Raw genomic sequence first — 27,906 nt, 5'->3', positions numbered from 1 at the left:
GATGTGCTGCATACTCCCCTACTTCAAGGTCAGTGAGCCTATATGTGGCAGTCACCAAGAAACCTACCAGGGTGAGTGCCAGTTCTGCTCCAGAATTCTGTGAGTCTTCAGTTTATTATCCCTGGCCTCAACCACTCACATTCTTCCCTTCACACACCCCTCCATTACTTGCTTTTCCATTTCTTCCCTCTCTCCTCTTACTCCCCAAAGTTGAATGGGATCCTGGTCCAATAATGCAGAAACAGAAAGCCACAGAGGTCAGAGTGCAGTGCCTGGCATGGACAATGACCAAATGGAGGGAACTCAGTAGCAAGTGGGCACAGGATTCAGGTCATGTGACCATAGCCCAGTGGGTTCACCTGGCTACAGAACAGCCTAATGAAGCAGAGATGGGCTGGTGAGATGGCTCGGCAGGTAAAGGCACTTGATATCAAGCCTGATGACTTGGTGTTTGATCCTAGGGACTCACATGGTAGAAGGACAACCCTAAATTCTAGAAATTGTCCTCACCACCACACTTACACCATGCCACACACGTACACAAACACATGCTCATGCACACACATAAAATATGTAATTAAAACATGTCTTAACAAGGAGGAGGGGGATAGGCAGAAAAGGAGGTGTGGCTAGGAGGAGAGGATGAGGAGCAGAAGTGAGCTGGGTGATAAGTTTGCCCAACTAATGGTTTATTGGTCTTTAAATGCAGATTATTCCCCCACATAGATTACCTTTTTTTTTTTTTTTTAATGTTCATCCTGTCAGTGGTTTAGTTTGGGGCCTGTGACATTTAGCTTTTGAAAACAACTACAAAATGCCCAAGTCTTTGATCCAAGGCACAGAAGTCTGCACATCACACATGGCTAGGTCAAACATCCCTCCCTCCTTGTCGTCATCCTTTTTAAGAAAAAGAATAATCTTCTTGATCCATATGAGAGATGTTTGGCCAAGAAAGAATGAACTTTGTTTTGTGTACTTGGTTGTACAAATACTAAAACTTACACTAGAGCCCATAAAAGTTGTGAGGTGATTTTGTTTTGTTTTTTGAGACAAGATTTCTCAATGTGACCAGCCTTGGCTGTCTTGAACTCACTTTGTAGACTAGGCTGGCCTTGAACTCATAGAGATCCACCTGCCTCTGCCTCCTGAGTGCTCGGTTTAAAGGAGTATACTACCATGTTCAGCTCTGAGGTGAAATTTTTCTATCAGCCTCAATGACTGGCATAGATAACTGCAACAAATACCCATAGCACAATAGACAAAGAGGCACTGTTATATACAAGCTCACTTTTACTATATTTAAAAAATTAGAGATTGGGGAAATGATTCAGGGGGACCATGTTTGTGACACCAGTATAAAGAACAGAATTCAAATCCCCTATTCCACCTGAGGAAGGCAGCCATGGCTGCTTGCCTGTAACCCCAGTGCTGAAGGGCAGAGGCAAGAGGACCACTGTGGCTTGTCAGGGTTAGCTCTGGGATCAGTGAAAGACCCTATTTCAAGAAAATAAAGTAAATGAAGATAGAGCAGGTTATCCACACATACACAGTGAAGCAGGTACCTACACACAGATGAGTAGACAGCACACACATACATCACACACACACACACACACACACACACACACACACACACATACATATACATATACATATATAAACATAAAGCTGTTTTCTTGAGCTATAGAGATAGCTCAGTGATAGAATTCTTTCTTGTTATATGTGAGGCCCTGTGTTCAATATCTCCAACAACTCAAAAATAATTATGGTATACATGTGTGGTCCTGGCACTCAGGAGACAGACACAGGCAGATGGCTGTGAACTGGAGGCCAGTCTGGTATACACAGCAAGGTCTAGGCCTGCCAAAGCTGCACAGTACATCCATCTAAAACAAGCCAACAAAACCAAAAATAATTATAATAAAGTATATTTACCTGGTGGTGGTGCACACTTTTAATCCCAACATTTGGGAGGCAGAGGTAGGCAGAGCTCTGAATTTCAGGCCAGCCTGGTCTACATACTGAGTTCTAGGACAACCGGGGCTACAAAAAAAAAAGAAAAGAAAAGAAAAGAAAGAAAAAAGAAAAAAAACTACCCTTTCTAGAAAAATTAAAATAAATTAATTAAGGAAATTAAATATTCTCTTAGAAGTTGCCCTTGGGTCACAAACAAACTTTACAGTATATCAGTAATTTTACTGGGGATGGGGGGAGTCTGCCCAACTCTGTCATTCCCTTTTAGCTCCCAAGTAAAAGACATGATTTATTAACAAGTTGCTGGCTCGATGTCAGGCAGGTTCTGAGCTATTCTAACCCAACTATTAACAACCAGATAAATGCACCATTATTGGCTGTCTTAGGGTTTTCCTGCTGTGAATAGACACCATGAGCAAGGCAACTCTTCTGAAGACAACATTTAATTGGGGCTGGCTTACAGGTTCAGAGGTTCAGTCCATTATCATCAAGTCAGGAACATGGCAGCATCCAGGCAGGCATGGTGCAGGGAGAGCTGAGAGTTCTACATCTTCATCTAAAGGCTGGCTTCCAGGCAGCTTGGTTGAGGGTATTAAAGCCCATGCCCACAGTGACACACCTGCTCCAACAAAGTCACACATCCAAATAGTGCCACTTCCTGGGCCAAGCACATACAAACCATCACACTTGCCAACTGAGTCTTGCTCTGTTCCATGTGTGTCCTCAGAGCAAGCTTCTTTTGGTCATATGCTCATGGTCCATCCTCATGGTCTATCCTTCTCCCTGTCTGAGATGCCCTCACTTGACCTAAAGTTCCCCCTTCCTCTCTTCCCTGCCCAATCACAGGTTCTAGCTTTTTAGTATTGAATCAGGGATTATTGGGGGGAACATTCTTTACAGCACACTGGTCAATAAAATGCCCATGTCCAGACTGCAACTTGACCTTGGGGTACAGAAGTCAGCATCTGAATACACAGCACACAAGACCAACCCCTACATTAAAGCAATCTAATCTGGATTCACAACAATTACAAATGAAACTATTAGATATTCCATCTTTTTTGAGCTGTCACTGCCATACCATCTTTGCCTTTATCCATTGTATACCAGTTAACACAGGCATAAATATTATTACTGTCTTTTAAATCTGGAGAAAAAGATATACAAATACAATATATATTTCATTGTGTTTTCTAGCTTCATAAGAGCTGCCCAGTACTGGCTGTTTCTTCACATGGATTCCAGTTTGTCTTTTTAGTTGAAACAGGGTCTCATTAAACATATATATGCCGTAATGGCACATACCTTTAATCCCAGCACTTGGGAGGCAGGAGCAGGACAGCCAGGGCTATACAGAGAAACCCTGTCTTGAAAAAAAAAAACAACAACAGCAAAAAGAACTGTTTTTTTTTTTTTATGTGTGTGTGTATGTGTAGACACATAGCACTTGTAAATAGTATAGCATTATTAGTAAATACAGGAGCCTATGGAAGCCAGAAGAGGTCACTGGATCCCCTGGAGCTAGAATCACAGGCTATTGTAAGCTGTCCAAACTCACCCTCTTCTAACCTCCATGGGTACACAGACATACATGCAGGCAAACCACACATACACATAAAATAAATGCATCAGATATGTGTGTGTGTGTGTGTGTGTGTTCAGAGTAATTAACAAAATATTTCTTTCTTAACTTTGTTTGTCCTGGTCCCACCAAGAAAGAACTGGTGTGTCATGGTTTATGGCATACCACAAAACAAAAATAATCATTTCAAGCCAGCTAGTAGTAGTGCATACCTTTGGTCCCAGCACTCAGGAGGCAGAGGCAGGCTATCTCTGAGTTCCAGGACAGCCTGGTCTACAGACTGACTTTCAGGACAGCCAGACTGTTATACACAGTAACATTGCCTCAATAAATAAATAGAGAAATACATACATACATACATACATACATACATACATACATACATACATATAAAAAACAAACAATGATTTCATAATATAATTTTTTCCAGATATGAAGACAGAACTGTAATTAAAGTGCATGATGGACCATGTGTAAGTAAAGTCTCTTTTCCTTTTTCATTTTTAAAAGTAAAGCAAGAAATAAAAATTTATAACTCAACAGGGTAACAATCCATTCTCCTAAATTTTGAGTTAAACATTAAGATTATGTTAGTTTTCTCTAAAACTGTATTAGAAAATATTATATTCCTATGATTACTCCAGCTGATGCCAGATCTCCGGTACATAAAGAACACTGCGGGTAAGTTAGTAGACAGCTGGCAGAACCTGGAAGGAAATGTTCCCACCCCAACGTCCCAAATCTCAGGCAGAAAACAAGGATATGTATCTCTTCTTTCTTCCTTTAAGCACCCCAAGCCCCTTGGGGTGTTTGTTTGTTTGTTTGTTTGTTTGTTTGTTTTTTGAGATAGTCTCATTAAGTAGCCCTGGCTGTCCTGGAACTCTCTATGTAGACCAGGTTTACCTTGAACTCACAGAGAACCACCGACCTCTGCCTCCAGAGTGCTGGGACTAAAGCCATGCACTTGTACCTTAATATTCAGAAAAACTCACAGAAAAATAGGCAAAGACTAGTTTTACAGAAGAAATAGTCACATCTGACATGCTAGCACCTGAGAGCTACAGCAGAAGGATTGTAATTTTGAGGCTAGCCTTGCCTCCACTGTAAAACCTTGTTTCTAAAACAAAAATTAGGGACAGGATGTGCTCTTGGGTTTGATCATGAGCTAATTAACATGCAAAGCCTGGTCAAATGCTCTTGAATAACTGGACAAATTCAAACTGAAACAATAATGGCATTCCAATTTACCAGCTATACTGGGAAAGGCTGGGACATTATCAGTGCTGGTGGAGACAAGAGGGCAGTAGTCTCACAATGGCTGGGAGCAGGGAGGACTTAAAGTCATTGTGGAGAACAACCAGGTTTTAGACAGTGTAACAAATTGAGTACATATGTATCTTATGGACCAGTATTTCCAAACCTTGAAAAGTACAAAGAAATGTTCTCAGCTTTGCAAAGTGACATACATGCCTATGGCAGTGTTTCATGGTGTGAAGCAAGAGATTGAATAAATGGGTTGTCATTCCTCCCCACAGCCTTGCACAAGTTCTCTATCTGTATCATATAACAGGAGGAGGGCTGGTCCTTGTCACTTATCCCCAACCCTGTTTCCTGCCTACTATCACCCCCTTTACTGTTATCTCCTCTCCCAGATCCCTCACAGAATCTTTAAAGTCATAGCTCTTAGCTACATCTCATATTCAAAGAAGCAGAGGTCTGGAAAGACTTACTTACCTCATACGCTGAGCTGAAAATCAATAGGGCTAAACTTTGAATATGGACATCAGTTTCCCATTCTGTTCCTCATGCAGCCCCTGTTCTATCCCAGGGTACCACATGCCTCTAATATAATGCTTTGACTCCCCATCTGTTCTGCTGGAGTGGAGTCCTCAGAATCACATAGGCAGCCACGTCCTTTGCTTTTCCTCTCTGCCTATATCTACTCTGCTTTCTTTTTATCCTGCAATGAGATCAGAATGTCTCTAGTCAGCCCCAGTTCAGTGTTCAGCACCCTCCTGCTGGATTGTGGGCATGTGTGGTTAACAATGCATTGGCCTTTCTCTTAATCTGACTTCAGTTCCTCTAAGCAAACATTTCTCTTACAGGAACACTCCTCAGATGAGTTTGAACACTAATAAAAGTTACTGAGTTCTCAGAGAGCCGTGTGGAGTATGACTGACTCTTCAAAGATTCCCAATTTGGGAGCCAGGGTCTGGAGTTCAGTGGTAGAGTACACTATTGTGTACGAAGCCGTAGGGAGTGTTGAAAGAGAGCAGCTCCTTGAGAAGAACAACTTGGTAGTAGAAGATACTTGCTTCAAATTCATTCATTCATTTCTTCAATAAATGATTCTCAGCATAAACTTGGCTGGTAAACATTTTCTCAGTTAATAAGAACCTTTTCCTTTTGGGGGAGTGGGTAGGGTTTGTTTGTTTGTTTGTTTGTTTGTTTGCGACAGGGCTTCTGTGTGGCCCTGGCCATTCTAGAACTCACTGTGTAGACCAGGTTGGACTTGAACTGAGAAATCCAACTGCCCCTGACTCCTGAGTGCTGGGATTAAAGGTGTGCACCACCACCGCCTGGCAAGAACCTTTTCAATATATCAGATACTCAATGCTCTCATTCCTCTATATTTTCACGTAAATTGTGACCAAATATCCAATGAAATGTACAATGTGGGAATAAATATCTCAGTAGCAGCAATGTCTACAAGCTGTGGGCTTTGGTCATAACTGAGTTTGATATGTGTCCTGTGAGCAGTATAGCTCTCAGCATGTCTCATAACAACTACACTAGAAAGGGTACTGTGTACTATGTATCTGTGTACCATAAGCATTTGTGATACTGCAGAAGCCAGAAGGTGTCAAGTTCTCAGGAGTGGAGTTACGAATGGTGTGAGCCACCATATGGATGCTAGGAATCAAACCTTTGTAAGAATAGGAGGTGCTCATAACTGCTAAGCCACCTCTCTAGCCCCAAAGATTTGTTTTTAAAGATGTATTTATTTGAGTACACTGTAGCTGTCTTCAGACACACCAGAAGAGGGCATCAGATCCCATTACAGATAGTTATGAGCCACCATGTGGTTGCTGGGAATTGAACTCAGGACCTCTGCAAGAGCAGTCAGTGCTCTAAACCGCTGAGCCATCTCTCCAGCCTGATGATTTTTTAAATCATGTATATGTGTCTAAGTGTGAGTACGTGCAGGTGCCTACAAAAACCCAAGGTGTGGGTCTCCTCAGAGCTTGAGAACCTGACATGAGGCTGGGAATCACTTGGATCCTCGGCAGGAGTAGTACGTGTTCCTAACCACTGAGCCAGGTCTCCAACTTGGAACTCGGAGTTTTACTGAAAGAAAATTTAAGTATAATATTGGAGTGATTCCTGGTGATAATGGTGTTTCTAAATACTTCCCAGTTAAGGGATCTAAGACTCAAAACAATCTTAAGCTGGACTGGATGAAGCAGGTCAGGGAAACTGTGCCCCATGAAATATGCTTCCCTAAACAAGACCTGCATAATGACATCACGTGACATGCTGATAGAGATGGAAGACATTTTTTAAGCTCCCCACCAGCAGCAAGATTAAGAGCTAATCAATGCCAGCAGAGAGAATCAGTTTTCTCTAGGGGGAAGTTCTCTGAAAGCTCATTCCATCCCAAGTGTTCAGCCCTACACATTTACATATGAGCAGTCAGTAGGTTTTATATAAACTGTGGGCAATGGGAACTGAGCCCCGGTCCTCTGTAAGAGTGGGAAATGCTCTTAACCACTGAGCCATCTCTCCAGCTACTGATTTTTTTATTACATTGATTATTGTGTGTGTGCACATGAGCATCACACATTCATGTGCAGGTCAGAGACAACCTGTGGCTGAGGGATGAATCTCATCCCATGTGGATCCTGCAGATTATACTCAGGTTATCAAGCTTGGTGGCAAATGTTTTGATCTACTGAACTGTCTTGCCAACCCACTATTCATTTTTTTTTTAAAGATTTATTTACTTTTTATTTATATGAGTACATTGCAGCTGTCTTCAGAGACACACTTGAAGAGGGCATCAGATCCCATTACAGATGGTTGTGAGCCACCATGTGGTTGCTGGAAAGTGAACTCAGAACCTCTGTCAGAGATGTCAGTGCTCTTAACCGCTCTCTCCAGAGCCATCCCTCCAGCCCCCACTATTCACCTCTTAATAAGTGATTTTCCCCAACTGAGTTTAGATTTGCAAGATGGAGACTAACTACCATAGAACTCCAAGTCCCAGGGAAACTGAACTGAAATCTTCTCAGGCCCTTTACCTTTTCATAATTATCATCAAATCTGTTGGAGACTTAGCAACATTAAGAACTGAAAACCAGGACAAACTTTTGCCTAAGAACCACTAGAATCTAGACATTGAGTTGTTTTCTAAATACGTGGGTGTAAGGTGATACCCCAGTAGTCTTGAATGTTTTGGTAATGATGCACATGTTTATTCTTGCTGTTGTTTCAAGTGAGGTTCATTACAAATACACCAGTACTGTACTGGTTCTCAACTTGACTATATCTGGAATGTATTACAATCCAGAACTGGACTGCTCACCTGTGATCCAGATCTTGAGGCTGGGAGACACAAGTTTCTGACCTAGATCTTGACATGGAGATCTTGAGGCATAGTGGCTATGAATCCCAGGAGACTAAGGCAAGGAGACCTCTGAGTTCAAGGTCAGCCTGGGACAAAACACATCACAGATCCCGGCTTGGTGGTACACACTGCTAATCTGGGCCACACTTTCTTCTGGAGACCTACATAAGGATATTGGAAGAAAGAAGATTTTCTCTTCTTCTTGCATTTACTTGCCAGTATATCTGTTACACTCTATTAGCCTTGTGGGACTGAGCAACTACTAGATCCTTGGACTTCCCATTCACAGCTGACCATTGTTGGGGGTTGGACTATGGATTGTAAGTCATCATAACAAATTCCCTTACTATATACAGAGACTATCCATAAGTTCTGTGACTCTAGAGAACCCTAATATAGTGTTGAAGTAACAGAATTAGAAGGCAGGCATATTTGGTTGCCACATTAAGCTACTGTTTGCAGTAGCTCCTTAGATTATCGATAGACCTATTTGATCTCTACCTACCAGCCACTCCTTTTTGTCGTTTTGTTTGTTTGATTGTTTGTTTTTTTCGCAAGGGAGGGGTTGTTTAGATAGGGTCTCAATGTGCAACTCTGGCTGTCCTGGAATTCACTGTAGACCAAGCTGGCCTCAAACTCAGAGATCCACCACCTGCCTCTGCCTCTAGAGTGCTGGGATTAACAGTGTGTGACACTACTGCCTGGTTTCTTAACACCAGTTCCAAATAAAGCCCTGCATCCTCCTTACCTAATCTGTCCTTTGATTATGCTGGCTTATTGTTGAGAATGGTTGAAACAAATGTGAACTATGCAACTAGTCTTCCACTGTGTGTGTTGTATGTGCGTGCAGATACCATGAAGGCAGAAGAAAGACTAAGCTCATGGGAGGTCTCTTATACTCCAGAGGTATGATATAAAGTAAAATTGGGCTTGGCCTGCCTGGGAAGTAAGATTAAAACAAGGTGCCTGACTAGAAGCTATTCTCATCCTGTGAAAGCAGAAATGGACTCGTGCTTTTACCAACAAGACAGACAGACAGACAAAAAAAAAAATGAACTTTCAGATTGGAGAGATAGTTCGCTGTTTAAGAGCACTCACTGATCTTGCAGAGGAGTTGAGTTCGATACCAGAACCCACACGGTGGCTCAAAAAACAATCTGCAACTTCAGTTCCAGCTGACAGCCCCTTCTGGCCTCTACTGGCACCAGGCACACACATGGTGCACACAGACATACACAAACAGGCAAAACATCATAAATAGATAGATTTTCACACTAAAGAGATGGCTCAGTGGTTAAGGGCACGGCACTGACTGCTCCTCCTGAGAACCTGGGTTATATTCCCAACACCCAGGTCTAGGCTCACAGCCATCTTTAGTTCCAGAGGATCCAGCACCCGCTCCTGGCTCCATAGGCACAAGGATTGCACGTGAGACACATACGTGCAAGCAGAATACGCTTACATGTAATATTTTTTTTAAAAACCTTAAGTCTTTAAAAAAAAATAAAGGAATAGACTTTCCTGAGGAAGATACCTTGTGTTAACAAGCTCTAGGCGCTGCAACTGAGCCCTCTAACACAACAAGAGTGCGGAACTAGACTGTGGCACTGGTAAGGCTGCTCGGATGTGTGCCTGAAGGACCCCAAAGGGCCCGCGGACTATCTAACTCAGTGCCTGGTGGACAGGAAGATTGGCGGGAGTACCACGTGAACCCAGAACCAGGGCCCCCATTGGAGCCGGAGTAGCTGAGTCTGGGGTGGACTTTGGCCCGTAGTAGGGAAACCCAGGTTGTGTACGGTTGTGTCCTAGAATGTGGGGGCAATAGGAGGGTTGGGCGCCAAAACTGGGGGCGGGGGGAGTAGGAGGCATGGCTGCAGAAGTGAGGCAGCAGTGGAGTTGAGGAGCCAGCAACCACGTGACCATCATGGGCACTAAAAATGTGGCTTCCTCAGTTGGCCGGGCAGCTTGTAAAATGTGTAAATGTCTGATAGGGTGACCTTTAAGTCAAGCCAGTTTCTTTACTTGACAGCATTTTCTTGTAAACCAATAACTAAAACAGCCCTAACCTAACTGGAACCACACCCTCTCTACAGGTCGCCTGTCCTCCCAGGAGACCCCTTAGCACCCTGGCCTTGGAATGGCTGGATCAGGTTCCTGCACTGATTCACCCAGATAAATACTGTGGAAAGCCAGGTACATACTAGGCACCCTGCATAGGGACTAAGGTGAAGATGGTGAGCTAAACGGACATGAGCTTTCATGAAGCTTTCCTTTAATGAGGAATATGGAATCAAAGGAATCACTAAGAAAGCCTGACTGTGCCGGGCAGTGGTGGTGCACGCCTTTAATCCCAGCATTTGGGAGGCAGTGGCAGGCGGATTTCTGAATTAGAGGCCAGCCTGGTCTACAGAGTGAGTTCCAGGACAGCCAGGGCTACACAGTGAAACACTGTCTCAGAAACCAGAAGAAGAAGAGGAAGAGGAGGAGGAGGAGGAGGAGGAGGAGGAGGAGGAGGAGGAGGAGGAAGAAGAAGAAGAAGAAGAAGAAGAAGAAGAAGAAGAAGAAGAAGAAGAAGAAGAAGAAGAAGAAGAAGAAGAAGAAGAAGAAGAAAGCCTGACTGCAGAAGTGAGCTGAGCTCAAATGGGCAAGTAGGGGATAAGCAGGGAGTGGAACACAAAAGGTTACGAACACCTCCTTGTACTCTCCCCTCCATGAGCAGGACTGAGAGACCTTGGTTGCCACAAGCAAGGTCAAGTGGAGTTACCCACCTTGGCTGCCCGGAACACAGCAGAACTGCCCCTGGGCTTGCCTTGAGACATCTCCGGCCGTGACCTGGAACTGACTATGGATTATCCCACCCATCTGAAACCAGGAGGGGTTGTGGGTTGGGTCTTCCCCTTTAAATTGAGAGCTGAACATTAAAGCTTTGGGCCTTGATCAGAGAACATTGTCTTGGCCTCATCTCTTCTCGCCCTCCTTCCCCGTTCATTCCCAGCCCCCCTTTCAGGTGAATCCAGTTGACTTGTGGCCGTGGGCGGCTACACCTCCTTACACACAGATCGTCAGACAAGAAAGGCCTAGAACTGAAAAAGCCTATGAGCAAAAGAGAGAAGGTGCTCCACATGACTCCCCAGAGAAGTTCCCAGGGACAGAAGTACCCAAATGAGCTCAAAAATCAGAGAATGCTATAGAAGGTTAAGGAGGGGAATATATGCTTAGCTTTTATTCCAGTAGTTGTAATGTACTTGAGAACAGAGTTAGAGTGACAAGAGTAAAAGCCTAGGAACCAATGAGGAGGGTGCCAAAAAGTCCGCAAGAGTAATGGTAGTTATAAGGAGAAGACTTGTGTGGACTTTTTGTCCTTACAGATTTGTATGGGTGAGAGTCTTAGAACTTGGTAATAGTGTGGAGCTGAGGAACTGGAGGTCTCAAGGACATCCCCTTGGGCAGTTGGCCACAGTGCCATGTGATCATGTAGAATATTATTAGGTCAAGTGGGGTATGCTGTTCCTGTACTGGTTAGGTTGGGCGTGGCTACATAGTTAGGATAGAACATCCAGTAGTACGCTGTAAAGAGTATGTGAGCAGAAGAAGCTTTAGCATAGTTTCTTTGTTTGGTCTTACCCTGGTACTACTGCCATGACTCCTAAGCTGTATTCAGGCTAAAAACAATGAGACTATTGTGCCCAGTGTGTGGCCCTGTACACCTTCTCTCTATTTGTTAACAAATACATAGACACATACATAACAAATACAAATGATAAATACATACGAATGACATAAAGTGTTAGATAAGAGATGCTGTGTGGCCATGAGGCATTTTTATTATCCTTCCAATTCTACAGTGGATAGAAGGCAGCTAGAGAGTAGGGCCTTACAAGCAGAGGCAGTCAAGCTCAGCAGCGATGGCAGGCGCCTTTAATCCTAGTGCTCAGGAGAGGCAGAGGCAGGTGGATTTCTGAGTTCGAGGCCAGCCTGGTCTACAGAGTGAGTTCCAGGACAGCTAGGGTTATATAGGGGAAAAAACCTTGTCTCAAAAAAAAAAAAAAAAAAAAAAAAAACAGGAGACAGTCATTGTAGTCTTATGGCTAGGCTATTGAAGAGTAGACATCATAAACCTTATTTAAAACACACAAAAAAAGTGTAGAAGATAGAAAAGTATTGACAAAGTCAGGTGGCAGTGTCTCAACTTAATTTCTCTTCAACGGAGAGCTCCCTGGTGCCCTTATACTTGTGTGAACCGAATGTATATCTCCCAGGGTAACCTGAGTGTCCCCTCTACCATCTCATGAATACAAATAGCCAAGTGAATGAGTATCCTACAGCTCCAAAATATAACAGAGTGTAGCTCTGTGAGTGTCGGGTGGAAGCCCTGCTGAGCTTGCAAGGCTACATGGTTCCAGGGTAGAAGGTACTGAGAGCTCAATGCTGTGTGGTCCTTAATCCAGCTCTCCGATGCCAGGGCTGAGATGAGCGCCATCTTGCGAAGTCCTCAGGCTCTCCAACTCACACTAGCCCTGATCAAGCCTGATGCAGTTGCCCACCCACTGATCCTGGAGGTAAGAATGGACCTGAAGCCTCCATTGCACTGTTTCAGGTGACACAGGACCACCTGTGGCAACAAACACTTGAGTCATGTGTTAGATGCTGAGGTTGAAAACCTAGAGGGATCAGCTTGTCTGCCCAGCATATAAAGGCCTGAGTCTGACCCTGGATCCCAGATAGTGAAAGGGGAGAACCAATTCTTGTAAGTTGTCATCTGACCTGCGTGTGCATGTGCGTGTGCGCGTGCGCACACACACACACACACACACACACACACACACACACACACACACACACACACAGATGCAGCAACCACAAGAACAGTTAAGAAGAAAAGCAAACTGAGTGCAATGGTGCATGCCTTTAGTCTTCCCAGCACCCAAGAGGCAGAGGCAGACCTGGTCCACAGAGCAAGTTCTAGGATATCCAGAGCTATACAAAGAAACCCCATCTCAGAAAAAGATAAGAAAAGAAAAAAAGCCAAGGGCTGTGGGGTCTGACCCTAAGAAGACTGTATTTTTAGAGAGTTACAGCATATCTAAAAGACAAGAAATAGAAGGTTTTGCATTATTTTTATTTATTTTATATGAGCACTAAGTCCTCATGCCTGCACAGCAAATGCCTTCATCCACTGAACCATCTTCTTGGCTCAATTTTTCTCTTTTCTTTGTTTTGGAACAAGGCTATTGTGTAGCTACAGCCAGCCTGGAACTTGCTGTGTAGACCAGTTTGGCCTAGAACTCATGAGTACCAGGATTAAAGATGAATTCTAACATGCCCAGCCCCAATTTAAAAGAAAAAAAAATCTAGTCTCAGTCTCTCTCTTTGTATATGTGTGTGTTAATATTAGTTTAACACATGTATTAGTTTAACTAATGTATTAACTAATTAGTTAACTATTTACCTAATGTATTAAAGTAATTAGTTTTATATAATACATATGTATATATGTTTATACATACATATCAGTTACAAGTTGCTATATTCCAGATTTGACAGCTTAAAACAACACTCATTTCAGGCTAGAGAGATAGTTCAGCACTTAAGAACACTGGCTATTCTTCCAGAGGACCTGGGTTTAATTCCCCGAACCTATATGTTGGCTCAGAACTATCTGTACCTCCAATTCCAGGGAATCCAATGCCCTCCTCTGGCTTCCTCAGACACTAGGCACATACATGCTACACAGAACTACTTAAGGCCAAAACACTTCATAAGATAATAAAAATAAATTTTAAAAATCATACATGTTTATTATCTCACAATTTCATAGTTTATAGGTCCAGTAGGTTTTCCTGGGGTATCTCCTGCTTAAGGTCTCCTGAGCCCAAAGACAAGATAGGGATTACCTAGGTGATGGTGGTGAACTCCTTAGTCCCAGCACTCAGGAGGCAGAAACAGGCAGATCTCTGAGTTCCAGGCCAGCCTGGTCTACAGAATGAGTTCCAGGCCAGCCAGGGCTACACAGAGAAACCATGTCTCAGAAAATATAAAAATTAAAAAAATGTCTAGGGGTTTTCCAACTCCAGGATTGCTGGGCTGCTGACAGAGTGTGGTTCACACAAGCTCTGCACTTGCCAGCCGTCAGGCAGGGCCAGCTCTTCCAGAGATAACCACATTCTTCACACATGTCAGACACAGCAGTGGTGCAGCTAGTCCTTCACATTCTTTAGACCTCTCTAACTTTCAACCCTGGCCAGAGAAAACTGCTTTCAAAGGGCTGTGTGATTTTTTTATTACATTTATTTATCTGTTTGTTTTATGTGTGTATGAGAGAAAGAATGACAGCCATGTGTGTGTGTCATGATGTATGTGTGCAGGTCAGAGGACAGCTTAAGGAAAATTGTTTCTTGGCTTCCACAATGTGGATTTTGAGAACTGAACTTGGGTTATCAGGGTTGACAGCAAGCACCTTTAGCCACTGAGCCATCTTGCTGGCCCTTATGTGACTATTTAATCCAAGCAGGTGATTTAGCTAAAGAAGAATCAACTTATTAGTAACCTAAATCGTATCTTCAAAATCCCCTTACATAACAAACATTGTCACACTCTCAGACCTGAGGACAAGGGTGGAAGACCTGAGCTGATGGTCAGTACATGGAAAGCACTACAACCATCTGAAATGGTAGAGTGAATGGAATTGACAAGAAAAAGAGTCCAGGCAACGTGAGATAGAGTGACAAGAGATGAGTGAATTCTAGTATTAGGAAATGTTTCTCCCGAGAACTAGACGGTTAGTTATCCTTAGGTTAAGAACTCAGCAGGCTCCCTGTAGTGTGGAAACAGCAGGAAATACAGTATACATCACTCCAGAATGGTAGGACTCAGGCCTCAAAGGATGAACAAACTGATAATGCCAGGAGAGAAGAAGGGAGACATTGATGCAGGGCTGGCTGGCCAGGGTGGCAGAACCAGAGAGAAGAGGTAAGTGCTGGGCTGAGGTACACATACTTTGTTCCATAGTAGAAACCACCCAGAACTTTCTGATCAGAGCATGTGACTAAGCTGCAGAGGTTTTAATCAAATGTGATGGTGTAGAAAGAATGAGGAAAACGGGGAAGGGCCATTCAAAAGAATAGCAAGCTGTTCTGGGTGGTGGGGCCTAGGGACATTACTTCCTGTCTCCAAGTACCCTACGTTCATGCTCTAGCAATATAACTCAGACCTTGACCTTTGCCCCTCTTCTTCTGACCCACTCTATTTGTTAATCAGCTTTCTACCACTGGGCCACACATAAACGAAGGGAAGATTCATTACCTAAAGGTTCCTGGGTTTTAGTCCAGAGCTGCTTGGCCCTGTGTCTCTGAGCCTGTGTTGAGGATAAACACTGTTGAGAAGTGCTCGCAGCATTGGCTGGGGTATGAAGTGTGTACAGACTCAGGTCCCAGGGTCCCCTTCAAGAGCACTCTCCTGATGATGTCACCTTCAGGAAGGCCACCTTCTCAGATTTAACAGGGCCTTGCAAAAGTGCCACCAGCTGACCTTAATACATGAGTGTGGGTGGCAGGGTACTCAACATAACTCTTCAGTGGAATAGACACTTAATTAATCCTTCTGGACAGCTTGAGTCCTGACTGATTTTCTCTCTGGGATGATTGGTTCTCTAGGCTGTTCATCAGCAGATTCTGAGCAACAAGTTCCTCATTGTACGAATGAGAGAACTGCAGTGGAAGCCTGAGGACTGCAGGAAGTTTTACTGAGAGCATGAAGGTAACGCCAGTAGTCGATATTATGGTGTAGATGTGTGTGTGTGTGTGTGTGTGTGTGTGTGTGTGTGTATGTTCATGGTGTGTGTGCGCACGTGTGTGTGCACGTGTGTGCATGTGTGTGTGTGCACATGTGTGTGTGCATGTTCGTGGTGTGTGCATATGTGTGTGTGCATGTTCGTGGTGTGTATGCACGTATGTGTTCATGTTCGTGGTGTGTATGCACATGTGTGTGTATGTTTGTGGTGTGTGTGTGCACATGTATGTGCATGTTCGTGGTGTGTGTGTGCACGTGTGCATATATGTGTATGAAGTGCACATGTACACATGTACAGGCAAGAGGACAGTTGTAGATGTCAGACACAGGCATCATCCACTTTTTTCCCTCAACCAGGGTCCCATCTCTGGCCTAGGACTTGACATGTAGATAAGGCTGGCTTGTCCCTGAGCCCCAAGCATCTACCTGCCTCAAACTCTGGTTTGCCAATGTGTGCCCCATGTCTGGCATGTGTATGTGTTCTGGGACTCCAGCTCTGGTCCTCATTCCTGTAATGCAGGCCTTTTCCTGGCTGAGCCATCTCCCTGACTCTTCTTGTTTGTTTCGCACAGACTTCTCATTATAATCGGGATTTTCTATTCCTAGAAGAGATTTCCTGTAGAGTCCCAATCAGAAACGTAATATTATGTCTTGGAAATAACAGTATCTAACACTGAGTGAACATTTATTGTGTCAAGTGTTTCCCTTATGCTTAGCATTTCACTTAATCTTCTCAGACTTAGAAAAGGCAGGCGGTGTTCTTGGTACTGCCCCTTGCTCCTTGCAGGCGGTGTATTCAGTAAACCTTATCCTTCATCAGTTTATTTTTTGTTGTTGTTTTTTGTTTTTTGTTTTGTTTTGTTTTTCGAGACAGGGTTTCTCTGTAAAGCCCTGGCTGTCCTGGAACTCACTCTGTAGACCAGGCTGGCCTCGAACTCAGAAATCCGCCTGCCTCTGCCTGCCAAGTGTTGGGATTAAAGGCATGTGCCATCATTGCCCAACATTTTTTTTTTTTTTTTGAGGCAGTATCTCACTGTGTAGCCTTGGAACTCACTCTGTAGACCAGGCTACAGGCTACCTTTAAACTCACAGAAGCTCTGCCTCTTAAATGACAAAGTTAAAGTTTAAAGGTACGTACAACACAGGAAAAGAGTTTTGCTTTGTTTTTTTTTTTTTTTTTTTTTTTGGAGGGGGGAGGTGTTTTTTTGTTTTTGGGTTTTTGGGGTTTTTTTGTTTTTGTTTTTGTTTTTGTTTTGTTTTTGTTTTGTTTTTGTTTTTTTCAGAAAAAAATATACAGCACTCAAGGGGCAGAGGCAGGTGGATCTCTGTGAGTTGAAGGCCAACTTGGTACATATTGAGTTTCATGCCAGCTAGGATTATGTAGAGAGACTCTCCCTCTGACTCTCTCTTTCTCTGTTTCTCTCTCTGTATCACACACACACACAAAGAAAAGTAAAAAATTTTCCCAAATCATAGGGAGTTGATGTTATATCCTCAGGGCACAGAAGTGGGAAGACAAGTTACAGAAGGTAACGAATTGATCAAAACCATACAGATTGTGAGTGGCAGTCTGCTTCCACACTCAGAAATGTCAGACTCCAAGCTTCTTGTTATTTCTCTATAAACTAATCGGTGTGACATTATAGGGAGTGAGAAGTGAGAACCTTCTCTTGAGCACCATGGTCTCCATTGAAGGTACTCTCTCTTAGCAGGGCGTTTTTTCTATCAGCGGTTGGTGGAATTCATGACAAGGTACTTCTAATTTTGGTCCTGCTATCTTTACGTGCTGTGAGATACCTCCTCTTCCCTGTGAATAGAACTGTCGATTTCACTTACCACTGTCAAGCCTAAAAAAACATGGCTGTGCTACACCAACCCGGTGGGCACCTGTTCTGTAGTTGCTGGACCAGTGGCCGGGGTGGAGCACTGGGGTGGAGCACTGTTGTTGCTGCCTAGCAGTCCTGTTGATCACTTCTTGCACATCAGTAGTCACCTCTGCCCGTCACTTTCTTACACCAGCATCAGTACTCACTAGAAGGGAAAGGAACCCTCAGAATGTACTGTTCACTTTTATTCTTGCCCTGCTCACAAACATGTTCTAGACTAAGTGATCATATCCCTTTTTTTATTCCCAGTGGGCCGATCCGAGCCTACATCCTTGCCCACAAAGATGCCATCCAACTTTGGAGGACACTGATGGGAACCACCAGAGTATTTCGAGCACGCCATATAGCCCCAGATTCAATTGGTGGGAGTTTGGGCCTCACTGACACCCGAAATACCACCCATGGCTTAGGTGAGTCTAAACCTCTCATCCACAGCCACAGGTGAGGAAGCCACGTGGGAGACTGACAGTCCGTGCTCTCTCCAGTGAGCTGTGTCTCATATTTCTGGCCCTTTGTAGCTGTGTCAGCCATGTGGCCTGTGAGCTTTCTTTATATATCCCGGGACTGAGTGGTTCATATTTCTGAGCCTGACTGTGACTGAGTCTTGCTTATCTTTACCCTACATTCCCTGTGATGGCCCCTTCTCTTATTTATTTTATTCTCTGAGCCGTGGTCCCAATCTTGCAGTCCTCCTGCCTCAACCTCCTAAGTAGTTCTTCTCTGCCTCTCCTCTTCTCATAGACTCTGTGGTTTCTGCCAGCAGAGAGATTGCAGCCTTCTTCCCTGACTTCAGTGAACAGCGCTGGTATGAGGAGGAAGAACCCCAGCTACGCTGTGGTCCTGTGCACTACAGTCCAGAGGAAGGCATCCACTGTGCAGCTGAAACAGGAGGGCCCAAACCAGCCTAGTAAAGTCCTATCAGTCCCTGAGAAGGTGGGCTGAAGGCACTGTCCCTGTTGGACCTCACCTCCTGCTGGAAGGTCTAGCCACCCACAGCTCAGCTGCTGCAGTCCACCTCTATCTACCTCTTCTGTGGAGTATTCATGGGTGTTCAGGAAGGATGGTGACGCCTCTTTTTACAAAGGACTGTCCTCCTTCCTCCAGAAAGAGCAGCCTGTTGACTAGTCAGGAAAATGCAGTGCCTGTGTAACCAGCATCTGACCTGGCTTCCTTAGTAAACTCTTTGCTACCGAATGCTCCAGGCTGGCAGTATTCCTGTACAGGCTTTCTCTCTGTCCTTCATGGGAGTCCTTGCATCTACCCTGAAGCCAGGTTTCTGATCTGTGCTCAAGAGAGACTCCTGTAAGACTCTCTCAGTGAGTTGGTTATGTAGCACATAAACACAATCACTCACCAAGTTCAGTGTGGACTTAAATCATGCTGTGGACCTCAGCACAGGGCTGTGTCCTAGGAAAGTTCAGTGTGGACTCAAACCATGCTGTGGACCTCAGCACAGGGCTGTGTCCTAGGCAGAAGCACCTCTTTGCTCCAAGGAGCCTCTGTGCCTCTGCCCAGTGAAGGTGTGTTTTAATGAGGCTGGGTAATAAGACAGGATTTCTGATTTCCATAGAGGTACTAATGGCAGTTATACCTCCACTATATCAACACGACAGTTAATTCTTTGCAACATTACAGCAAACGTCATCGGTCTAAAATGCCGAAGAACATCCCTGGTTATCTGTCAGCTGACTGCTTCTGTTACTTTCAGCCAGGGTCATTTGCACAGCTATATTCATCAGGTGAATTGATTATGGTTGGTCATCCTGAGCTGCTCAACACAACTTGTTTCAGGTGCCCAGAGGGCTGGCCCATATTACAGTTCAGGAAGCTTTTGCTTATGCCTGAGTTAGAGGATAAAGATTCTGGGATGTGGTGGCACATGCCTTTAATGCCAGCACTCGGAAGGTAAAGATAAGTGGGTTTCTGTATGTTCCTCAGCACAGGGCTGTGTCCAAGGGAGAGGACTGGCTAGTATTGAACACACGGAATAGAGGCTCTGCAGTGACATTCAGCTCTAAGGCCTGAGGTCCACATCTGAGGTGCACATCCACAACTAGAGGTATCTACCAAGCAGTACACCCAGGTATGAGATCTGAGCACACTGCTCAAGCTAAGATCTAGATAGAACGTCAAACCACTGTTCTAGGCCATCCCATTTCAACACACATGTACAGTTGCAAGCCCAAATTCCTAGTTGATACATGCTGTCACAGGTCAGTATCCCAAAGATGTAACTTTAGAACACTTGTCGCCTAAATTGTACTCCCTACCCCAGCTTATAAGCTGAATTCCTAATTCCAAATATTTCAGAATGTGAGTCTATTTGGAAGTAGTCATTGCAGACGTAATTAGTTATGCATAACCCCAAGTAAATAAATACATGTAACTTAAAACTTGAGATTTAAAAAAAGCAATTTAAAAATATTCCTCAGAATAAATATATGAGCATAACAATAACACCACCACCAGATGAAACAACATAAAAATAAGACCACATCAGGTTGTCCAGTTAGAAGCAAATTCAAATGATGAATTTACACTGAAACAGAGGAAGAAAGCAGGTTAGAATGCAAATGGAATCAGGCCAACTCAAAGGAGGCACATGCAGTTCCAGATAGACACAGCCAGATACAAGGAACACATCAAAACTATTGGATTCAAAGTTGTGTCCAATGAAAGAGCTTCTGACAGACACTCTGAGGATAAGACCCTTAGTCAAGAACCAAGCTGTAAGTCCCAACTCCCTTATAGGGAGTGGTTTGGTTGGTACCAGGCCATTGGTGATGGTTTGTGTTGTGTCTTTTGTGTTGAGTTTTTCTGTTGGGGTGTGGTTGTCTTGACTTCCTCTTTTTCTGAGCTCACTAGGACATTGTTTTCTGTGACTCTTCCTAGAGGAATGTCTGCATGAAGTTCAGCTCTAGGAACTGGTGGTTCCTGGTATTGACTATGAAGAGTCAATATGAAGAGTCTTGGCTGAATGCCAACAGGACCACAGGTGGAGCTAGACACTTGCCCCAAGGTGACCAGATGGAGTCAAAATGTTGGTCACCTGTGGGTTCTACGAGCCTTCTGGATACCAAGTTTCAGACCCAGGGAAGTGTGGAGGCTATGGTTAGAGCCACAGACCTAAAGAAACCCCTGAGACCACTCAGGTCTTACAGTGGCCAAGGGGACTTGAAAACCATAAGAACTCAGAGATCTGCCTACCTCTGCCTCTCCAGTACTGGGACTAAAGATGTGCACCACCACCACCATTCCTAAAAATATTTTACCTGACAGTCATATATTAGGTCAAATGTAGGTAAGCAATAAATGAATGTTTAGGGGCTGGAGAGACGGATCCGTGGTTAAGAGCACTTATTATTCTTGCAGAAGACCCTGGGTTTAGTTCCCAGCATCTACATCTGGCAGTTCACAACTACCTGTAACTCTTGTTCCAGGAGATCTGACATCTCTTCTAGCCTTCTAGGCAGTGGTGGTGCACGACTTTAATCCCAGCACTTGGGAGGCAGAGGCAGGTGGATTTCTGAGTTCAAGGCCAGCCTGGTCTACAGAGTGAGTTCCAGGACAGCACAGGCTATACAGAGAAACCCTGTCTCGACAAACAAAAAAACAAATAAACAAAATAATGAATAAATAAATAAATAAAAAGACAGTTTCTCTGGTTGGCTCTGGCTGTTCTAGAGCTAACTCTATAGACCAAGCTGGCCTTGAACCCAAAGATCCAACTGCTTCTCACTTGCAAGTGCTATATACCATCACTACCCAGCTAATGAATCTTTTTTTGGAGGGAGAGGGGAGGGTTCAAGACAGGGCTTTTCTGTGTGCCCTTGGCTATCTTGCAACTTGCTCTGTAGACCAGGCTGGTCTCAAACTCAGAGATCCACCTGCCTTTGCCCCGCCCCTCCAAGTGCTAGAATTAAACATGAATACTCCACTGCCTGGCTATAAACCTTTTGAAAGTGGACCTCTTGCCCTGCTGACTTATATACACCTCCTGAATGGACAGTTACCTTCCTCTTTCTCACACACACACATAGAGAACATAAAATTATAGCACACACATGTGCTCAGAAAGCCTCCACAGGTAAAGACAATGAATACAAAAGCCACTGAGAGAAGTTTCTTTTACCAAGTTTATTATTTTAGGGATCCAGAAACAGGCCAAGGCAGGACTACTGCTCTGTCTCAGGTGCAAGTTTCTGAAAAAAAAAAATCCTTAATTTTCTGGCCAATTTTCTTAAGCTTTTCACCAATCTTCTCCCCACCTTTCCAGAGGAGTCCAGCCAGCCATGAAACTTTCTTGAACCGAAAGGGCTGTATACCAGGCTGTGTACCAGGAAGAAATGGGTTCCTTGTGGGGCTGGTTCCAGGGCCACCCAAGATTCTTCCCCACCTAGACCATACTTCTGGGATACTCCAAGAACCTCTGGACCCTATTCAGCCTTTGGGACATGCAGTTGGATCCTTAACCCCAATAAAAGATGAGAACCCGGAGCCTAGGAATAGCAAGGGGCTCCCAAGGGTCTGAGAAAGTGTACCCTAAGAGAATGCTCTGAACTTCAATTTAGCAGGACTCAGAATATCCAGTAGAGTGTATTAAATCCCAGGTGAAAAAGTCCTCACCCTCGAGTCCTGTCAGTCTTAGTGAGATCTAAGAATCTGCATCCGGAACAAGTTCCTATGTAGCCATGTCTGGCCTGGAACTCATTATGTAGGTAAGGCTGGCCTAGAACCCATCGGGATCCTCTTGCCTCTGCCTCCCAAGGAAGAGCCAAACTGAATCACTACTCCAGGGAATGACAGTCTTGAAGTTCAGGCTCAAGGCAGGAGCCAAGGGGATGGAGGGGAGCTCTCTTCTGCTCTGGGTAGGAATAGGGACTAACTGGTCTGCAGGATAACCCATGTTCCATCCCCTCACCATCCCCTGCATCCCACTCACCCCATTACAGATGATGTCAAAAGAATCTGAGGCCGGGTTCAGGGTGACTGTCCCCATATACTGCTTCACCACCTTAGAAGAGAAAAACCATGGTCAAACTGGAATTCATTTGCCATAACCCCTAAACCCTAGTCCACTGGATGGAAATATTCCCTTGGGACTCCTTGACTAGTTCCTCAAGAGGGACTCCCACCCCCAGCCCCTCTGCCTTACCCCCTGTTCCTTGAAGGCACATTGCTCAGGTATCTGCTGCATTGCCTTGGCACACACAGTCTTCTTCACTCGGAACCTCACATACTTGGGAGTATCTGGGTCCTCATCCTGGTCAGGGAAGAAAGGAGGGAGACTAGTCTCAGGCCCATTCTCAAAACTTGAAGGATCAGTCTCCTGACATGCACCGACAGGGTGACCCTCCAGCACTACATGCTGGGTGCTGAGACAGGAGCTAGTGCTGAGGTACAGAGGGAAGAAAAAATGAGCCCCCTTCTCCCTCACCCCCCTCCCAGTGAATGAGATCAGCTCTCAGGCAGCTCCCCTTCTGCAAAGAGAGAGGGACTCGAGGATCAGGCACAACCTTAGGGACTTTAAGGTAGTGTCCCTCTTTGGATATGGAAAAACTTAAAGAAAAAACAAAAGGCTAATTCCCAGGGTCAAGATTCCACCCCAGTCCCTGCAATGGAAGTCCCAGGCATCTTGTGCCACAGCAGGTATTCCAAGGCCAAAAGCTGGCAATCTGAAAGGAGACACAGATTTATGGAGTCTCCTGGGGAAAGGAGAGACTACACTGAAAGGAGGTGCCTTGGATTAGAACTTGGCTCTTCCTCTGCCTCACCCCTTGGGGCTCAGAATCCAGGTCTAAGAGACAGTAGAGATTGGTGTCCAAGGACTGCTGGTTGAAGGCATCCACAGCACGGAGCACAGCCTCCCTGTAGCTGAGAGTCTGGGAGATGGCTAGAGGCAACCCCAGGCCCAGTAGCAACAGCAGTGATAGCAAACACCACAGGGAAGGGACGTCCCTATGGGACTGCACGGTTCGCAAGACTGCCTCCTCCAGGCCACGAGAGCTTCATTTATTCTCATCCTGAGATGTCCAGATGTGATGGATACTCCCCTACTTCAAGGTCAATGAGCCTATATGTGGCAGTCACCAAGAAACCTGCCAGGGTGAGTGCCAGTTCTGCTCCAGAATTCTGTGAGTCTTCATTTTATTATCCCTTGCCTCAACCACTCACATTCTTCCCTTCACACACCCCTCCATTACTTGCTTTTTTCCATTTCTTCCCTCTCTCCTGTTGCTCCCCAAAGTTGAATGGGATCCTGGTCCAATAATGCAGAAACAGAAAGCCACAACAGAGGTCCTACCCAGGAGTAAGAATAGTAAGTAAAACTTCTGCATCCCAAGTCCAACCCCCAAGCAACAACAACAACAAAAAAAAAACTGAAAGCGACACGCCTCTACTAAATGCAGCTTTATTTCCAGAACTTACAAAGCTCTGTTTACATACATAAGTACAGATCGCAGCTTTGACCCACTCGGGGTAGTGGAAAACCATGGGAGATGAACTGCCACAACAAAGAGAAGCTGAGACTCAGTGGGCTGGCTCAGTTCTCAAGACCCAGAAGTGCTGGTCAGCCTAACCCCATCCCTGTCTGAGACTGCCTTCCCATATGATGTGTGTGTGCTGAAGAGATGAAACACGGAAAGCATCTCAGTCGGAGTCACAGGCCTCTTGTTGGATGGTGGCGTGCATTGTAGAGGCCAGGCTGTCCTAATGGCCTTTCAGCCTTTCGTGGATCAGCTCTGAGATGGCTCTCTGGGTCAGCTTCTCCAGCTTCTCCAGCTTGTTGGGCACATCTCTCTTGAGATCCCAATCCAGTTTCTGAGGTGCTAGGTTGGCCAGGTCCACTTCCTCAATGACAGGCTCTGGCTTGGCAGCCTCCAGCTGCTTCTTCACCTTCTCCTCCAATGCAACTGGTTTGGCCTGGGGGACCTGTCACCTCTTCAGGTCTCTATTTTCTGGGACATAGTTCTGAAACCTGGGTTCCCTGTGCTCCTCTTCCTCTTCTCTGAGCCTCTTGTGCTGTGGCTTCCCATCTCCCCTGTCCTTGCACCCAGCTTTCTCCCGGAGGGCCTTCAGCCATTGTTTCCACACCAGCGCCTCTTCTTCAAGTTGGCACACACTAGCAGGAGCAGCTGCCATCTTTTCAGAGGCCTCCCTCCTTTTCTGCTCTGGCCTCACACAGACTCAGTGAGAAAGTGTTGGACTTAAAGATCTAAAACCAGGGGACACGCTCCCCCAGAAACTCTCACGGATGGGATTCGCTGCAATAACCTGAGGTTGGATGATAATAATAACCCAGTGCACTGGAGTTCTCTGCATACAGGCCAGAAGCACCAAGAAGAACCTCAAGTTGAAGGTAAGAGCAGTTTTTATACTGTTTAAGGGGTGGACTAGAGAAACAGTGACTAGGCACTATATGATTGGTGGAACAATGTGACTTTTAAACTGATTGGTCTTTGGGGAATGAGGTGGCAAGGACCACCCTTGTCTGTAAATGGCAAGGATTGGTTCCTCCTGAGGAATGTGTCTACCTGCCTAGGGCCTTCTCCACCTGCAGGTGTGGTCTGAGAATGTTAATTCCTGCTTCCTCTGAATGTTAATCCAGCAGGGTAATCCAGCAGGTGTCCTTGGACTAAGGAATGTGCTCCTCACAGGATGTGTCCTGGGGCAGTTAATTTTTAAGTTGAACCAAATTCCTAGAAAAGCAAGTGGAATCAGACCATAGAGGAAGAGAATACAGGGAGTGGATTGCTCTGGTTTTGCCTCACCTCCACACTCCTCTCCTGATTGCCTTCTTGGAATACTTAGCCATCCTTATGCACTTGTGCCAATTCTTCAAGAGCAAATGCCTTGAGAAACTTTCCCTGAGCCTGGTGAGGTGGTGCACGTTTGTAATTCCAGCACTTCAGAGGCTGAGGCATCATGAAAATTAGGGGGTTGGGTTCAGTGTGGTTACATAAGATAACCTCTTCTTAAAGCCCCACTACCAGACAAACACTCAGAAACCTGCCTTGGCCACTCTCAAACCCATCTCACTCTGGGGTCAGCCTCTCCCTGCTCTACAGACAGCAGCAGCCAGTGGCACCTGGAACTCTCCTGATGAGTGGTTGCTCTTAAGCCTCGCTCTCCACTCTCTGGCTGGACTCCAGACCTGCTGAGTTGGAGACCTGGCTGCATGGCCTTTTCCTATGAACTCAAGAATGATCACTCATCCCTTTCTGGAGCTGCAACATAATCAGAGTCAGGCTGCCTTCCCTGCCTAGGATCCTGCAAACAGCAACCAGGGCCAAATAAGCACCACAGTATAGAAAGAGTTTGACCAGCACAGGGCAATGGTGGTGACCGCCTTTAATCCCAACACTTGGGAGACAGAGGCAGGTGGATGGATCTCTGAGTTCGAGTCCAGCCTGGTCTACATAGCGACTTCCAGGACAGTCAGGGATACCTAGGGTGGGCTCAATAGAGGGAGACCTGTAGAGTGAAAAATTATAAAGGCCATTTTATGAAATATGTGTAGATTTTTTGCCTTACAGAACTGAAAATAAGATTTCAGGCCTTCACATTCCAGGTGAAGGACACTTGCTGGATTACATTCCTCAAGCCTCGCCCAAGGCAGGAAGGCATTCCTGATTACAGATAAAGATGCTACCACCTAGGTGGGGCCCTAGCCCTATAGCCGGAAAAAGTAAAGATAGCAATCTGAAATGGCCGGATAGGGCACAATGGCATGGTAAAAACCACATTTTTGAGAAGAATGCAGGGCGATTTCCACATGACACTAATCATTTAGAGTGAATACCTCTGAATTGTTCCACTGTTTTCATGTTTTGTATCTTTAACAACCCCATCCCACTCCCCTGGTTTGTGGTTTTTCCCTTTAAAACCCTCCAAGGACTGGCCGAGGGGGTCGGACCTTGACTCCAGCGCGAGTACCTGGTCAGACCGCTGGCTGCCAGCTCTTTCCCTAATAAACCTCTGCTGATTGCATCCAGGTATGGTTTCTTGTGATCTTTGGGTGGTCGCGATTCCGGAGGCTTGAGGAAGGGTCTCCCGAGTATGGGGGTCTTCATTTGGGGGCTCGTCCGGGATATGCGACCACCTTAATCCAAGAACCACGCTGGGAGGTAAAGGGACACCGCGGTTTTTTTCTGTCTGGTTGTTGTGTGACCTTTTGTATAAATTGCCTGGTTTTTCATGTACTGATTTCTGGTTTTTCATGTGCGGGTTTGCCTAAATCGTCTGATTTCTCGTGTGCTAGGGTTGCCTAAATCGTGTGCTGTTTTGTCTAGGTTTGTTTAAGTTATTTGGTTTCTAAGTTGTTTGTGCCCGTCTGTCTGAATTATTTGGTTTCTGAAAAGTGCACTTCGGTTTGGACTAGCAGCTGTTTCTGTCTCGTGAGGGGCAGTAAACCATTTTTGTTTCGAGAGGAGACAAATGAGTGATTAGCAGACGTGCTGGAGAGTCACTAGCTGCTGCACCCCCAGAGACGTTTGGGGGTTCATCTAGGTGCCGGGGAGGACGTGGAATCCCTCTAGGCTGGCACAGGTTTGCATCTAGGTGCCGGAGAGGATGTGGAATCCCTCTTGGCTGGCACTGGCAATTGAGACGGGTTTTTTTGTTAGTCTTTTTGTGTGTTAACAATGAAAACTAGAGAGAAAAGGTCAGAAATGGCCACCGTGGTAGTTGTGCTCTCATGGCAGTGTGTCTATTTTTGGGTTGTTCATTGCTGGTATGTTAGAAATCTGTTAGACTTGGTCCAGCATAGGCTGACCAAGTTGTCTGAATCTGTTAAATCTGAATCTGTGAAGACTGACCGCGTTGTCTGGTTATTGGAGTCTTACTTGGAAGGCGAGAGGACTTCCAGAAGGTCAGGGGATCTGACTGTCAGGTTTCAAGAGACTGAGCGCTCCTACTTGGGAGAAGACGTGGAATCCTTCTCCATCTGGGGTCGTGACCAAATGTAGTTAAGTGTTATTTGTGCCACCCGTGGCAGGGGTGAGCTGTGTTTTATGTACTACACGTGAGAGGGGTGAGTTATTTGTGTT

General features: G+C 45.2%; 1 long non-coding RNA gene and 3 pseudogenes across 3 annotated transcripts; 2 read left to right on the top strand and 2 right to left on the bottom strand.

Moving 5' to 3' along the window:
• The first annotated feature begins 10 nt into the window (after window positions 1–10).
• On the top strand, window positions 11–5,859 carry LOC117693844 (uncharacterized). The gene is made up of 3 exons (XR_004604473.2): window positions 11–71; window positions 3,987–4,029; window positions 5,662–5,859. It is a non-coding gene; the product is annotated as an uncharacterized LOC117693844 (long non-coding RNA).
• A 3,972-nt stretch (window positions 5,860–9,831) lies between these two features.
• On the top strand, window positions 9,832–19,051 carry LOC143435439 (nucleoside diphosphate kinase 6-like; annotated as a pseudogene). Its single transcript, XR_013105756.1, has 7 exons — window positions 9,832–9,970; window positions 10,277–10,376; window positions 12,632–12,742; window positions 15,836–15,938; window positions 17,684–17,723; window positions 18,107–18,267; window positions 18,599–19,051. The product of XR_013105756.1 is annotated as a nucleoside diphosphate kinase 6-like (transcript).
• Window positions 19,052–21,979: 2,928 nt separating this feature from the next.
• LOC117693233 (cathelicidin antimicrobial peptide-like) lies at window positions 21,980–24,352 on the bottom strand (annotated as a pseudogene). Its single transcript, XR_013105737.1, has 5 exons — window positions 24,305–24,352; window positions 23,632–23,823; window positions 23,013–23,120; window positions 22,800–22,871; window positions 21,980–22,186 (listed from the first exon to the last, which is right to left on the bottom strand). The product of XR_013105737.1 is annotated as a cathelicidin antimicrobial peptide-like (transcript).
• Window positions 24,353–24,503: 151 nt separating this feature from the next.
• LOC117693834 (coiled-coil domain-containing protein 12 pseudogene) lies at window positions 24,504–25,000 on the bottom strand (annotated as a pseudogene).
• Between the last annotated feature and the right edge of the window lie 2,906 nt (window positions 25,001–27,906).

The sequence above is a fragment of the Arvicanthis niloticus genome, chromosome 21 (genome assembly GCF_011762505.2).
Source record: "Arvicanthis niloticus isolate mArvNil1 chromosome 21, mArvNil1.pat.X, whole genome shotgun sequence".
NCBI classification, from domain to species: Eukaryota; Metazoa; Chordata; class Mammalia; order Rodentia; family Muridae; genus Arvicanthis; species Arvicanthis niloticus.
The sequence above is the reverse complement of the archived record's forward strand: the minus strand, read 5'-3'. Positions and strand labels throughout refer to the sequence as shown.